Source organism: Oncorhynchus masou, chromosome 8 (assembly GCF_036934945.1).
Source record: "Oncorhynchus masou masou isolate Uvic2021 chromosome 8, UVic_Omas_1.1, whole genome shotgun sequence".
Lineage (NCBI taxonomy): Eukaryota > Metazoa > Chordata > Actinopteri > Salmoniformes > Salmonidae > Oncorhynchus > Oncorhynchus masou.
The window spans coordinates 45,749,630-45,764,115 of record NC_088219.1 but is presented as its reverse complement, the minus strand read 5'-3'; the positions used below and the strand labels follow the sequence as shown (position 1 = coordinate 45,764,115).

General features: G+C 42.2%; 1 pseudogene; it reads left to right on the top strand.

Moving 5' to 3' along the window:
• Window positions 1–14,486, top strand: part of LOC135543832 (DENN domain-containing protein 1A-like) — a 161,739-nt pseudogene that overhangs the window by 108,514 nt on the left and 38,739 nt on the right.

The window sequence follows — 14,486 nt, the reverse complement described above, 5'->3', positions numbered from 1 at the left end:
TATACATTGTTTGTCTTCAGGAAGGCAGTGAGTTGCTGAGCAACAGCCTTTTCTAAGATTTTTGAGAGGAATGGAAGATTCGATATAGGCCGATAGTTTTTTATATTTTCTGGGTCAAGGTTTGGCTTTTTCAAGAGAGGCTTTATTACTGCCACTTTTAGTGAGTTTGGTACACATCCGGTGGATAGAGAGCCGTTTATTATGTTCAACATAGGAGGGCCAAGCACAGGAAGCAGCTCTTTCAGTAGTTTAGTTGGAATAGGGTCCAGTAAGCAGCTTGAAGGTTTAGAGGCCATGATTATTTTCATCATTGTGTCAAGAGATATAGTACTAAAACACTTGAGCGTCTCTCTTGATCCTAGGTCCACGCAGAGTTGTGCAGACTCAGGACAACTGAGCTTTGAAGGAATACGCAGATTTAAGGAGGAGTCTGTAATTTGCTTTCTAATAATCATAATTTTTTCCTCAAAGAAGTTCATGAATTTATCACTGCTAAAGTGAAAGTCATCCTCTCTTGGGGAATGCTGCTTTTTAGTTAGCTTTGCGACCGTATCAAAAAGGAATTTTGGATTGTTCTTATTGTCCTCAATTAAGTTAGAAAAATAGGATGATCGAGCAGCAGTAAGGGCTCTTCGGTACTGCACGGTACTGTCTTTCCAAGCTAGACGGAAGACTTCCAGTTTGGTGTGGCGCCATTTCCGTTCCAATTTTCTGGAAGCTTGCTTCAGAGCTCGGGTATTTTCTGTGTACCAGGGAGCTAGTTTCTTATGAGAAATGTTAGGGTTAGGGCAGTGTGCAGTGTGGTTGAGATTGCATCGTCTGTGGACCTATTTGGGCGGTAAGCAAATTGGAGTGGGTCTAGGGTGTCAGGTAGGGTTGAGGTGATATAGAGTACAGTATATACGTATACATATGAGATGAATAATGTAGGGTATGTAAACATTATATTTGGTAGCATTGTTTAAAGTGGCTAGTGATATATTTTACATAATTTCCCATCAATTCCCATTATTAAAGTGGCTGGAGTTGAGTCAGTGTATTGGCAGCAGCCACTCAATGTTAGTGGTTGCTGTTTAACAGTCTAATGGCCTTGAGATAGAAGCTGTTTCTCAGTCTCTCGGTCCCAGGTTTGATGCACCTGTACTTACCTCGCCTTCTGGATGATAGCGGGGTGAATAGGCAGTGTCTCGGGTGGTTGTTGTCCTTGATGATCTTTATGGCCTTCCTGTAACATCGGGTGGTGTAGGTGTCCTGGAGGGCAGGTAGTTTGCCCCCGGTGATGCGTTGTGCAGACCTCACTACCCTCTGGAGAGCCTTACGGTTGTGGGCGGAGCAGTTGCCGTACCAAGCGGTGATACAGCCCGCCAGGATGCTCTCGATTGTGCATCTGTAGAAGTTTGTGAGTGCTTTAGGTGACAAGCCGAATTTCTTCAGCCTCCTGAGGTTGAAGAGGCGCTGCTGCGCCTTCTTCACGATGCTGTCTGTGTGAGTGGACCAATTCAGTTTGTCTGTGATGTGTATGCCGAGGAACTTAAAACTTTCTACCCTCTCCACTACTGTTCCATCGATGTGGATAGGGGGGTGTTCCCCCTGCTGTTTCCTGAAGTCCACAATCATCTCCTTAGTTTTGTTGACGTTGAGTGTGAGGTTATTTTCCTGACACCACACTCCGAGGGCCCTCACCTCCTCCCTGTAGGCCGTCTCGTCGTTGTTGGTAATCAAGCCTACCACTGTTGTGTCGTCCGCAAACTTGATGATTGAGTTGGAGGCGTGCGTGGCCACGCAGTCGTGGGTGAACAGGGATTACAGGAGAGGGCTCAGAACGCACCCTTGTGGGGCCCCAGTGTTGAGGATCAGCGGGGTGGAGATGTTGTTGCCTACCCTCACCACCTGGGGGCGGCCCGTCAGGAAGTCTAGTACCCAGTTGCACAGGGCGGGGTTGAGTCCCAGGGTCTCGAGCTTGATGACGAGCTTGGAGGGTACTATGGTGTTAAATGCCGAGCTGTAGTCGATGAACAGCATTCTCACATAGTTATTCCTCTTGTCCAGATGGGTTAGGGCAGTGTGCAGTGTGGTTGAGATTGCATCGTCTGTGGACCTATTTGGGCGGTAAGCAAATTGGAGTGGGTCTAGGGTGTCAGGTAGGGTTGAGGTGATATGGTCCTTGACTAGTCTCTCAAAGTACTTCATGATGACGGAAGTGAGTGCTACGGGGCGGTAGTCGTTTAGCTCAATTACCTTAGCTTTCTTGGGAACAGGAACAATGGTGGCCCTCTTGAGGCATGTGGGAACAGCAGACTGGTATAGGGATTGATTGAATATGTCCGTAAACACACCAGCCAGCTGGTCTGCGCATGCTCTGAGGGCGCGGCTGGATTAACAATTTAAAGGCAATGCTACCAAATACTAATTGAGTGTATGTACACTTCTGACCCACCGGGAATGTGAATAAAATAAAATAAAATGCTGAAATAAATTATTCTCTCTATTATTAGTCTGACGTTTCACATTCTTAAAATAAAGTGGTTATCCTAACTGACCTAAGACAGGGACATTTTACTTGGATTAATTGTCAGGAAATTTGAAAACTTGTTAACTTTAAATGTTGAAATATATTTAAAAGTTTAAACGTTTTTGGCTAAGGTGTATGTAAACTTCAGACTTCAACTGTTGATAACGTTAACTAAATATAACTGTCTGGCTAGATAGCTAACTAGCTAGCTGACTAGGCAGGCTGAGTTAAATAAGTATCTATCAATGTTAATATAAAATCAATCTAAAAACAGCTTAAATTATTTTTTCCCTATTTAACAATATTTTCTTATATAAAGATAACTCTATGGTCAAGAAATGGTTTTGGTCCTCTGAAACAGCAACTAGTCACCGTCCTTGCAGAGCAATTCTGAGGTAATGATTTTGCGAATGCTTGAACGAGCGCTTATGCGGGGGTTGGGGGGGGGCAACCATATCTCTCCACCCTATAGGCAAGTGAGCAGAATTGCTGGAAGTCTGCTGTACAACTTCTCTCTGCCCAAGGCAAATTTTGTAGAATTACATAAAATGTGTTATAAATTTACGAAATCTTCTCTCCGCTCCATGGCAAATGTGTAGAATTGCAGCAAACGTCCTTTAAAACTTCAACATTTTCTCTACACAAAATGCTCAGACTTTCAGGAATTTCCTCAAACTTTTTCCTCTGCACTGTGAAGGGGGCGGCACAAAAAACATAATCTTACATGGTTGGGGGGGGGCAACTAAATTTTACTTACTCCACACTGAGCTAAATAATAGAGCTGCCATGTTCAAGTAGCGGGACACTAATCTGGACCCTTATAAGAAATCCCGCAACGCCTTCCAATCAAACACGCAAAACGTAAACACAGAATCCTACTACACCCGCTCTGAAGCTCGTTGGATGTCAGAGCTTGCAAACTAGTATGGATTACAAAAGGAAATCCAGACGTGAGCTGTCCAGTGACCCGAGCTTACCTGACAAGCTAAATATTGTTGATGCTTGCTTCGAGGCTAGCAATACTGAACCATGCGTGAGAGCACCAGCTGTTCGGAATGACTTTGTGATCACACTCGCTGTACCCAATTTGAGTAAGACTTTTAACCTGTCTGGTACCAGTGGGACGGTAGCGTCCCACCTCGACAACAGCAAGTGAAATTGCAGGGCGTCAAATTCAAAACAACAGAAATCCCATATTTAAAATTCCTCAAACGTACAACTATTACACACCATTTTAAAGATAAACATCTTGTAGATCAAACCACAGTGTCCGATTTCAAAAAGGCTTTACGGCGAAAGCACACCACGCAATTATGTTAGGTCAGCACCTAGCAACAGAAAACCATACAGCCATTTTCCAGCCAAGGGCTTTAGTTCTATAAAGTTAATTTTTATGTCCAAAAACCTCAGTTGAAATTGGCGCGTTATGTACAGTAATCATTGTCTCAAACAAACATCTGGTGAAATTTCAGAGAGCCACATCAAATTACAGAAATACTCATCATAAACATTGATGAAAGTTTTATACATAGGATTAACCTGTTTGGGGTAAGGGGCAGCATTTTCACTTTTGGATAAATAGCGTGCCCAAACTTAACTGCCTCCTACTCTGTCCCAGATCCTAATATATGCATATTATTATTAGTATTGGATAGTAAAAAATCTGAAGTTTCTAAAACTGTTTGAATCATGTCTGTGAGTATAACAGAACTTATTTTGCAGGCGAAAACCTGAGGACAAACCATTGACATTTAAAAAACAAAAATTCAATATGTTTTCATCGGGAATCCAGAATTCGAATTGACTTTCGTGCAGTTCCTACCGCTTCCACTGGATGTCACCAGTTTGTAGAAATTGGTTGAGGTTTTTCCTTTGTGTAATGAAGAAGTACCACAGCTCAGAACGAACGTCATTTCATGTGTACCTTTTGATAGAGGCGCGTAACCAGAAAAGCAGCGTCAGTTTGTTTTGCTCCTGTATTGAACACAGATCATCCCGTCTTCAATTTGAGCGATTATATACGTTTAGAAATACCTAAAGTTGTATTACAAAAGTAGTTTGAAATATTTTGGCAAAGTTTACAGGTAACCTTTGAGATATTTTGTAGCGACGTTAGGTAAATTGGAAGCTGTGTTTTTCTGGATCAAATGCGCCAAATAAATCGACATTTTGGATATATATCGACGGAATTAATCGAACAAAAGGACCATCTGTGATGTTTATGGGACAAAAAGGAGTGCCATCAAAAGAAGCTCATCAAAGGTAAGGCATGATTTATATTTTATTTCTGCGTTTTGTGTCGCGCCTGCAGAGTTGAAATATGCTACTCTCATTGTTTACTGTTGTGCTATCATCAGATAATAGCATCTTGTGCTTTCGCCGAAAAGTCTTTTTGAAATCTGACATGTTGGCTGGATTCACGAGTGTATCTTTAATTTGCTGTCTTGCATGTGTAATTTAATGAAAGTTAGAATTTTATAGAAATGTATTTTATTTTGGCGCTCTGCATTTTCCCTGGCCATTGGCCATGTGGGACGCAAGAGTCCCGCCTACCCCAGAGAGGTTAAAGATAAACGTCTTGTTAATCCAGCCGCTGTGTCAGGTTTCAAAAAGACTTTACGGCGAAAGCACACCACTCGATTATGTTAGATCTGTGCCTAGCCACGGAAAACCTTACAGCCATTTTCCAACCAACGAGAGGTGTCACAAAAGTCAGAAACAGCATTAAAATTAATCACTTACCTTTGATGGTCTTCATCTGGTGGCGCTTCCAGGTCTCCATGTTAGACAATAAATGTTCATTTTGTTCGATATTGTCCCTCTTTATGTCCAAAAACCTCAGTTTTGTTGGTGCGTTTAGTTCAGTAATCCATAAGCACAATGCTCGCTCTCAACATCCACACGAAAAGTTTAAAAAGTACAATAAAAGTTTGCAGAAACATGTCAAACAATGTTTAAAATCAAGCCTCATGTTGTTTTTGACATAAATAATCAATAACATTTCAACCGGACAAAAGCTTCGTTAATAGAAAAGTTAAACAAGAAATGCGCACTCCCGATTACATGCTGGGCTCATGGCTGGAAATGTCCACTGTCCATTGAAAGTGCTGTATCTCCCTCATTTTTCAGAGTAAAAGCCTGAAACAATGCCTAAAAACTGTCCACATGTAGAAGAAGCCATAGAGATCGTGACCTGGGTCCTAAGTCTTTGTATGGTGGATAGGCTTTCAATGGAAAAACAGCCTTTCAAAAAAAAATATAGTACTTCCTGGAAGGATTTTCCTCAGGTTTTCGTCTGCCATATCAGTTCCAGACAGTGTTTTCTATCAAAATCCACTAATTATATGCATATCCTAGCTTCTGGGCCTGAGTAGCAGGAAGTTTAATTTGGGCATGCTTTTCATACAAAATTCAGGTTAACATTCATAAGACCGCAGGGACAGATAGAGCATGCACTGACTAGGTGGCAAGTGTCTTTACTGACATTTTCAACCTCTCCCTGATCCAGTCTGTAATACCTACTTCAAGCAGACCACCATAGCCCTGTATCCAAGAATTCCAAGCCATGACATTCTTTGAAAGGCTGGTCATGGCTCACATCAACACCATCCTCCCAGACACCCTGGACCCACTACAAGTGTCATACTGCCCCAACAGATCCACAAATTCAGTCTCTATTGCACTCCACACTTTCCTTTCCCATCTGGAGAAAAGGAACACCTACGTGAGAATGTTGTTCATTGACTACAGCTCAGCGTTCAACACCATAGTGCCCTCCAAGCTCATCCCTAAGCAAAGCAAAGGACTCTCTGATTAAACACACACCCTCTGCAACTCTCCTTCCAGACTCATATCAAACATCTCCAATCGAAAATCAAATCAAGAGTCGGCTTTCTATTCCGCAACAAAGCCTCCTTCACTCACGCCGCCAAACTTACCCTAGTAAAACTGACTATCCTACCGATCCTCGACTTTGGCGATGTCATCTACAAAATTGCCTCCAACACTCTACTCAGCAAACTGGATGCAGTTTATCACAGTGCCATCCGTTTTGTCACTAAAACACCTTATACCACCCACCACTGCGACTTGTATGCTCTAGTTGGCTGGCCCTCGCTACATATTCGTCGCCAGACCCACTGGCTCCAGGTCATCTACAAGTCCATGCTAGGTAAAGCTCTGCCTTATCTCAGTTCACTGGTCACGATGGCAACACCCATCCGTAGCACGCGCTCCAGCAGGTGTATCTCACTGATCATCCCTAAAGCCAACACCTCATTTGGCCGCCTTTCGTTCCAGTACTCTGCTGCCTGTGACTGGAACGAATTGCAAAAATCCCTGAAGTTGGAGACTTTTATCTCCCTCACCAACTTCAAACATGTGCTATCTAAGCAGCTAACCGATCGCTGCAGCTGTACATAGTCTATTGGTAAATAGCCCACCCTTTTTTTGTACTGTGTTATTGACTTGTTAATTGTTTACTCCATGTGTAACTCTGTGTTGTCTGTTCACACTGCTATGCTTTATCTTGGCCAGGTAGCAGTTGTAAATGAGAACTTGTTCTCAACTAGCCTACCTGGTTAAATAAAGGTGAAATAAAAAAATAAAATAAAAAACTGTATCCTGGACTTCCTGTCTGCCACCCTCAGGTGGTGAAGGTTGTCAACAACACATCCGCCATTCTGACCCTCAACACAGGGTGCATGTTTAGTCCCCTACTATACTCACGACTGCGTGGCCGCTCATGACTCCAACACCATCATTAAGTTTGCCGACAACTTTATGGTGGCAGGCCTAATTCATTCTATTTTGGTTTATGTCTCCCATTCATTGTCAGTTAGAGGAAGCATAATCAGTGCTCTAACTCCCCCTTGATACTGTATTACCTCAATTACTGTACCTCAACTCCCTCTCACCCCTGCTCATTGACTCGGTACTGGTACTCCTCATTAGTGTTGTATTGTTTTACCATTTCCTTATTTTATTTAGGAATTATTTATCTTTTTATCTCTGACTGTTGAGAATGGGCTTGTATTTCACTGTAAAGTCTACACCTGTTCTTTGTGGTGCATTTGAGCAATAACATTTGATTTGATTATTTTCCGGTTTTCGGAACTGTTCCCTGAACTGGTTCCAACACTTCAGGGCCCTTGATACATCAAGATCCCAAAAGCCGTATAGTCACGGAAGAAAATATATTGAAACAGGAAAACAAAAAAGGCAGTATGCTAGTTTTTTCAGTGTATGGAATGTCTATACAGTAATATTAATACATCGGACTTGAATAGCCTTTGAAAAAAAAACAGTATAAAACAAGAATAAGACAATAGAATAAATAAAAGCTCCTTAGCTTTGGATAGGGCTGAGTAAGGGTGGGCCAGACTGAACAGATGTGTTAATCCTATTAGCGTATGTCTTTTGTCATGAACTGTGATGACTTAAAATACCTTCATCTCTTCAATTTGACCTTTGACCCGCCATATTTCTTTGACCCTCTTAGCATTCCTACTTCACTGTGCCTGACACAAGGGAACTTCCCAGCATACCTGAAAGTGTGAGTATCTTCGGCCTTCACCCTACAGTTTCTGGTGTACATTCACAGCACAATCGGCACCACTGACAATATCCATTTGAGCTCATTGATGACATACCAAAATACATTACTCAATCTCATCTGATTTGATATGAGAGAACTCCCAGATTCACCCCCAAGGAGTTATCACTGTAGATCAAAACCATAACAAACCACACCAATGTTACTCCACTCTTCAATACCTCATTTGATTTCCCCGAATGCCCCTGGCATCCTTGGATAGTTAGTTTGCCGTTGGGGCAAATCAGAAAGCCCTTGCTAGACCTCTAAGGCTGTGAGCCCTCCCCAGCTACTCATCTCCCCATCTCTGGTGGGCCTTTAGAGAGACAGGCAGAACGCGGTAAAGGGAGAGCTTATATGTTAGCTTCTCTCTCTACTTTTGATATCCACGGCGTGATGGAGACAAGAAGGGAGCCGTCAGTGCAGTGGCTTTGAACTTGCCTGGTTACCCATCCACATGACTCTGGCAAAACTCCACACCCACACTAATGTTTCTTCTCTACGGTAAGTCTGCATATAATCACCTCCCCAATGACACCTCAAATGCGAACACATTCAAACCGCTCTGATTGGACCGATAAACCGATTGATTAGGCCAGATCCTGAACACACGTGGGTGTTTCAGAAATAGTAATTGGCTTTAATACTCTGCTTGGTTAGAGACAATCCAATCACTGATGACTTATTTTGTGCAACGCCCCTCACTTTGATGACGGCAGACTCAGGCTGAATGTATGTAGCGATAGATAGAGCAACATAATTTAATTGTGTGCAGTATGGGTCGTCAGGCAACCTTTGAACCAAAATAAGCAGGGGGGGGGGGGGGTGTCGGAGGAGGAGGAGGCTGCAGTCTTCAGAAGTAATGGTTGTGAAGGATTGGAGAATGACATGGGGAGAACACACTATTCCTTTTCCATATCAGTGGTTATTGAGGATTAGAAATAAGGGACACATCTCAAATGTGACCATACCTATATAGTGCACTCTATACAGTGCACTACTTTTGACCAGAACCATGGGAGAAAAGCAGAAGGTTCCTCTAATTTTTACCAAAACAGAGAAACCACACATGTCCTCCACCTCCCCTATAAAAATATATATGATTCATTTAAGTGAAAAATCTACCTGACATGGCTGTGGAAGAGCATTCCTCAAGGTCCCTTTCTCCCCGCCCCCATTCCCGCCCCCCCACCCCCCCATGACGAGTTGTCGTAACGTTTCCCTTCCCCCGTCTTACATCAGAGCAACATTTTCAGAATCTCAACAAAGCTGGCCAGTTTGATTGAGGGGGGGGGGGGGAGAGAAAGGAGCATGTTTTATGATCACTCACATGCCTTTTTGACAGCTCTTAATATAGACACCCATGTCACATGTCTGAGACAAACGCTTTATCCTGGGGAAAGGCTGTGCTGCTGTTTGTCGGGCAGCGCAACGTCACTATTATTGACACATCTGCCAGCGTTTGACGGCGCCATCAGTCCCGTAGGCTGGCTAGCGCTACATTCCTTCTTCCTGACACACAAAAGGGAGCGGGGTTTGTCACGCTCGTATTAAGCGTCAGTGATAGGAACTGTCAAGGGGAGAAGGAGTAGGGATTTGATTTGTCACATACACATGTTTAGCAGATGTTAATGCGAGTGTAGCGAAATGCTTGTGCTTCTAGTTCCGACAATGCAGTAATAACCAATTGTCGTAACGTTTTTTACGGCACATTATTCTGTCCATTAAAATAACATCAAATTGATCAGAAATACAGTCATTGTTCATGTTGTAAGTGACTATTGTAGCTGGAAACGACAGATTTTTTATGGAATATCTACTTTTAAACAGTAGTGTATGTTTCAAAATTAAACTTTGAAAAATAGTTATGTTCTGTGGTGTTGTGGGTGATTGTCCTGTTTTGTACTTTCTCCTTCACAGTTAACGGCGTGTGTTCACGGGTCGGCGGCCATGATGTACCCCATGTATTGGCAACACGTTTACAATCCCGTCCTACCTCAGCACCTTATAGACTACTGCTGGTGAGTAACCACAATGGTCCTCTGTAGCTCAGTTGATAGAGCATTACACTTGCAACATCAGGATATTGGGTTTGAATCATGGGACCACCCATTCATAATAAATGTATGGACATAAATCGGCATACACTACATGAGCAAAAGTACGTGGATACCTGCTCGTCGAAAATCTAATTTCAAAATCATTGGCATTAATGTGGAGCTGGTTCCCCCTTTGCTGCTATAACAACCTCCATTCTTCTGGGAAGGCTTTCCACTAGATGTTGAAACGTTTCTGCAGGGACTTGCTTCCATTCAGCCACAAGAACATTAGTGAGGTCGGGCGATTAGGCATGGCTCGCAGTCTCCGATCCAATTCATCCCAAAGATGTTCAATTGGGTTGAGGTCAGGACTCTGTGCAGGCCAGTCAAGTTCTTCCACACCGATCTTGACAAACCACTTCTGTATGGACCTTGCTTTGTGCACGGGGGCATTGTCATGCTGACACAGGAAAGGGCATTCCCAAAACTGTTGCCACAAAGTTGGAAGCACAGAATCATCTTGAATGCTGTAGCATTTTTACTTATCTATTTTTTACTCATCATTTTTTACTTAACACTTGTTTTTCTTAAAACTGCATTGTTGGTTAAAGGCTTTTAAGTAAACATTTCACTGTAAGGTCTACACCTGTTGTATTTGGAACATGTGACAAATAACATTTGATTTGATTTAGTGGAGCGTGATTCATCACTCTAGAGAGTCCAATAGCGGCGTGCTTCACACCAATCCAGCCGACGCTTGGCATTTTGCGCATGGTGATCTTAGGCTTGTGTGCTGCTGCTCGGCCATGGAAACCCATTTCATGAAGCTCCAGACGGACAGTTATTGTGCTGACATTGCTTCCAGAGGAGGTTTGGAACATGGTGGTGAGTGTTGCAACCGTTCTGTGAGATGTGTGGCCTACCACTTTGCGGCTGAGCCGTTGTTGCACCTAGACGTTTCCACTTCACAATAACAACACTTACAGTTGACCAGGGCAGTTTTAGCAGAGCAGAAATTTGATGAACTGACAAAATAATACCCTGCTTCAGTCTGCTTTCCAATAGACACTGCGAGACAAATTCACCTTTCAGCAGGACAGTAACCCTTAAACTCAAAGCCAAATCTACACTGTGGTTGCTTACCAAGATGACATTGAATGAGTCACTTAATTCGTTTTGACATAAATCAGCTTGAACGTCTATGGCAAGACTTAAAATTGACTGTATAGCAATGATCAACAACCAACTTGACAGAGCTTCAATTTTTTTTCAAGAATAATGGGCAAATATTGTACAATCCAGGTGTGCGCATAGCTCTTAGAGACTTACTCAAAAAGACTCACAGTTGTAATCACTACCAAAGGTGATTCTAACATTGACTCAAGGAGTTTAATACTTGTAATCAAGATATTTTAGTGTTTTTTGTTTTGACAAAATTAATGTAAAAAAACCATCTGTAATGGGTGCTTGTTGGTGGCAGGGAAGTCAGGCGTAGGAGAATCGAACTTGGTATAAGCGGAGTCGTTTAATCAGTGCTTCACAAAACTCCAAACCAAAATGACAAAATAATAAAAAGTGGGTACAAAACTCGTCGCGGGTTTACAATCAAACAATCTCCGACAAGGACATGAGGGGAAACATAGGGTTAAATACACAACATGTGTACATAGGATTAGAACCAGGTGTGAAGGAAGACAAGACAAAACCAATGAAAAATGGATCAGTGATGGCTAGAAGGTCGGTGACGTTGACCGCCGAACACCACCCGAACAAGAAGAGGGACCGACTTCGGCGGAAGTCCTGACAGATTCCTCTTTTACCTTACAGAATATTTTGTGTAGATCGTTGACAAGAAAATACATTTAAATCATTTTCCCCCCTGCTTTGTAACACAACAAAATGTGGAAAAAGTCTAGAGGGTTGAAAACAAAAATCGGACATTGACTGATTTACCAAGATGAGTCCCCCATGCTTCTCTGAAAGCAGCATGATTGCGCTGCCCCAATCAAAAAGGTGCTGAAATTATCATCTAGTGGACCACACACGGCTATTGCTTTAAATGTAGTATAACGGTTGGATATGACATTGTGAGTTTCAGTATAAGCAACATTTTGATACATGCCTTCAATTGCATTAGCCTACTTTATTACAATATTTTCATCCTTCAGTTGATCATAACTACATTTTTCTTCTCTCCTCGCTTTTCTATGACAATGGCTGTTTGCTCGCCTCCTCATTCCGCCCGCCTCCACCTTCTCAACACCAGGTTAAATCAAGCCCAGCCTCAAATGTTCACGCCTGATGAGAACTCCAGCTTGCATCCAATGCTCTGTCTATAAATTTGATTTAGCTCTGTCGATGAATTTGAGAGTGTTTAAATTTCTCCTGCCCCAAACCGTAACTGTTTATCATGAGATTGCCCCCTTTAAAGTTGTATTTGACACAGTAGCTTAAAATACATATGTGGATGCATGAAGCATCTGAAATAGGGGTGGGATAGTACAATACGACCCTGTTTACAAGTTTTGAGTATATCACAATAGTTTGACAGTGTCACTTATAAAACAAATGTTTGTTGCAGTGTATCTGGTTCCCTATTCTGGTTCAAAGGTTTGTGTGTTTGCGTGTGTGCATGCGCGAGGGAGTGTGTGCACGTGTGCTTGTGCGTGTGTTTGTATTTGTCCATGCGTGTGTATGTATGATGTTGAACCTGAGTAATTGGACCTGTCTCAGTCAACAGGAATAATCTCCCCCACCCCTCCACCCATGGTGTACAGTTAACTGAATGTGTGAAACACATCTCTGTTTCAGATGGGTCACATACTGTAGAAGCTCCAGGAGTTTTCATTGTTTCAGTGTAGAAACATGCTGACTTCATTTCCTTAGCAGCGGGCTTCTTTACTAGCACCAACACATCTTTTAACCTTTTCACACGTACCAACAAACAATTGTGATCCTTCTACAGTTGTCACTGCAGCGTAAGCTCAAACCAGTGTGATTAGAATGCTTATTTAGAACGTCCAGTTTCGATTGACACAACAGTCAGCGTTTGAGCTGGCCACACTGTTTTTTCACAGAAACATTTTGCACAAACACAGTCCTTACAGTGCTATGTCCTGAATGTGACCAGTTTATGTTTGGATGCAATGTTGAGACATTCACAGAAGTAACAACAGCATAACACAATCATCCAAACCGTAAAATGTAGACTACATTAGTCCTAGAGCTAACTGAGGAAAGACACAACACAATTATCCAAATCGGAAAATGTAGGCTACATTAGTCCTAGCACTAACTGAGGAAAGACATAACACAATTATCCAAATCGGAAAACGAAGGCTACATTAGTCCTAGCACTAACTGAGGAAAGATTGACGTAACACAACTGGTCATATTTGGAGAACTCCTGGCTGACATGAACCACAATATGAATTAGCTAACAGCAATTACTATTTAAAATTCATCACGTCACGGTTGAGCTCAACATTGATCTAAATAATTTCGTAAAACACTTTCTAGAAATCAAAAGTCATCTGAAAATGAGTAGTTTGTGCGTGCCGCCATTTATTATATTTTTCATCAACCAGATAATAGATAATAAGAGGAGACAAGATCAGTTTGGTCTGTTTGCAGTATGCATGTTGAAGGGGGTGTGTCATCTATGATCATTCACTTCCTGAAGTCAAAAGATATTTGAACCATTTCTTCACCTCATTATAACATCTTTGGTCTGACAGACGTTTACGTGACATCAATAATGCATTGTATAATGTCAACAAACTTGGCACCACACATAGCTGGCAACATCTTTGTCAGGATTTGGCCAGGGTTGTTCCGGGTTTTTGTCAGTAGATGTCCCCATTGTGCTTTTTGTCCCTGTGTTTTTCCCTTGATCCCCATTATTGTTTGCACCTGTGTCTCGTTCCCCTGATTGTATTTAAACCCTTTGTTTCCCTCAGTTCTGTGCTCTGTGTTTGTATGTTAGCACCCTGCCCTAGTGTTCTGTGTGCTCTTGTCGATTCCGGGTGACGTTCTTGGGGTATTCTTTTTTTTGTTTTTGTTTATTTTTGGTGAGTTTCTTTTGAGTTCTTTTGTGTTTTACCTACCACCTTTTGGATTTGCCATTTTTGTATTTTAAGATTTTTTCTTTATTAAATACACCGTCTTAAGTACTGCTGTGTCTGCCTCATCTTCTGGGTTCTGCTGTCTATTCGTGGCTCAGTTGGTTAAGTGACTGTTTCTCACTCCGGAGACCCAGGTTCGAAACCGGGTCCTGACAATCTTAGCATTAGCTCATTATAATCAGTACAACAAAATACCCAAAAATAATTTTACACACATC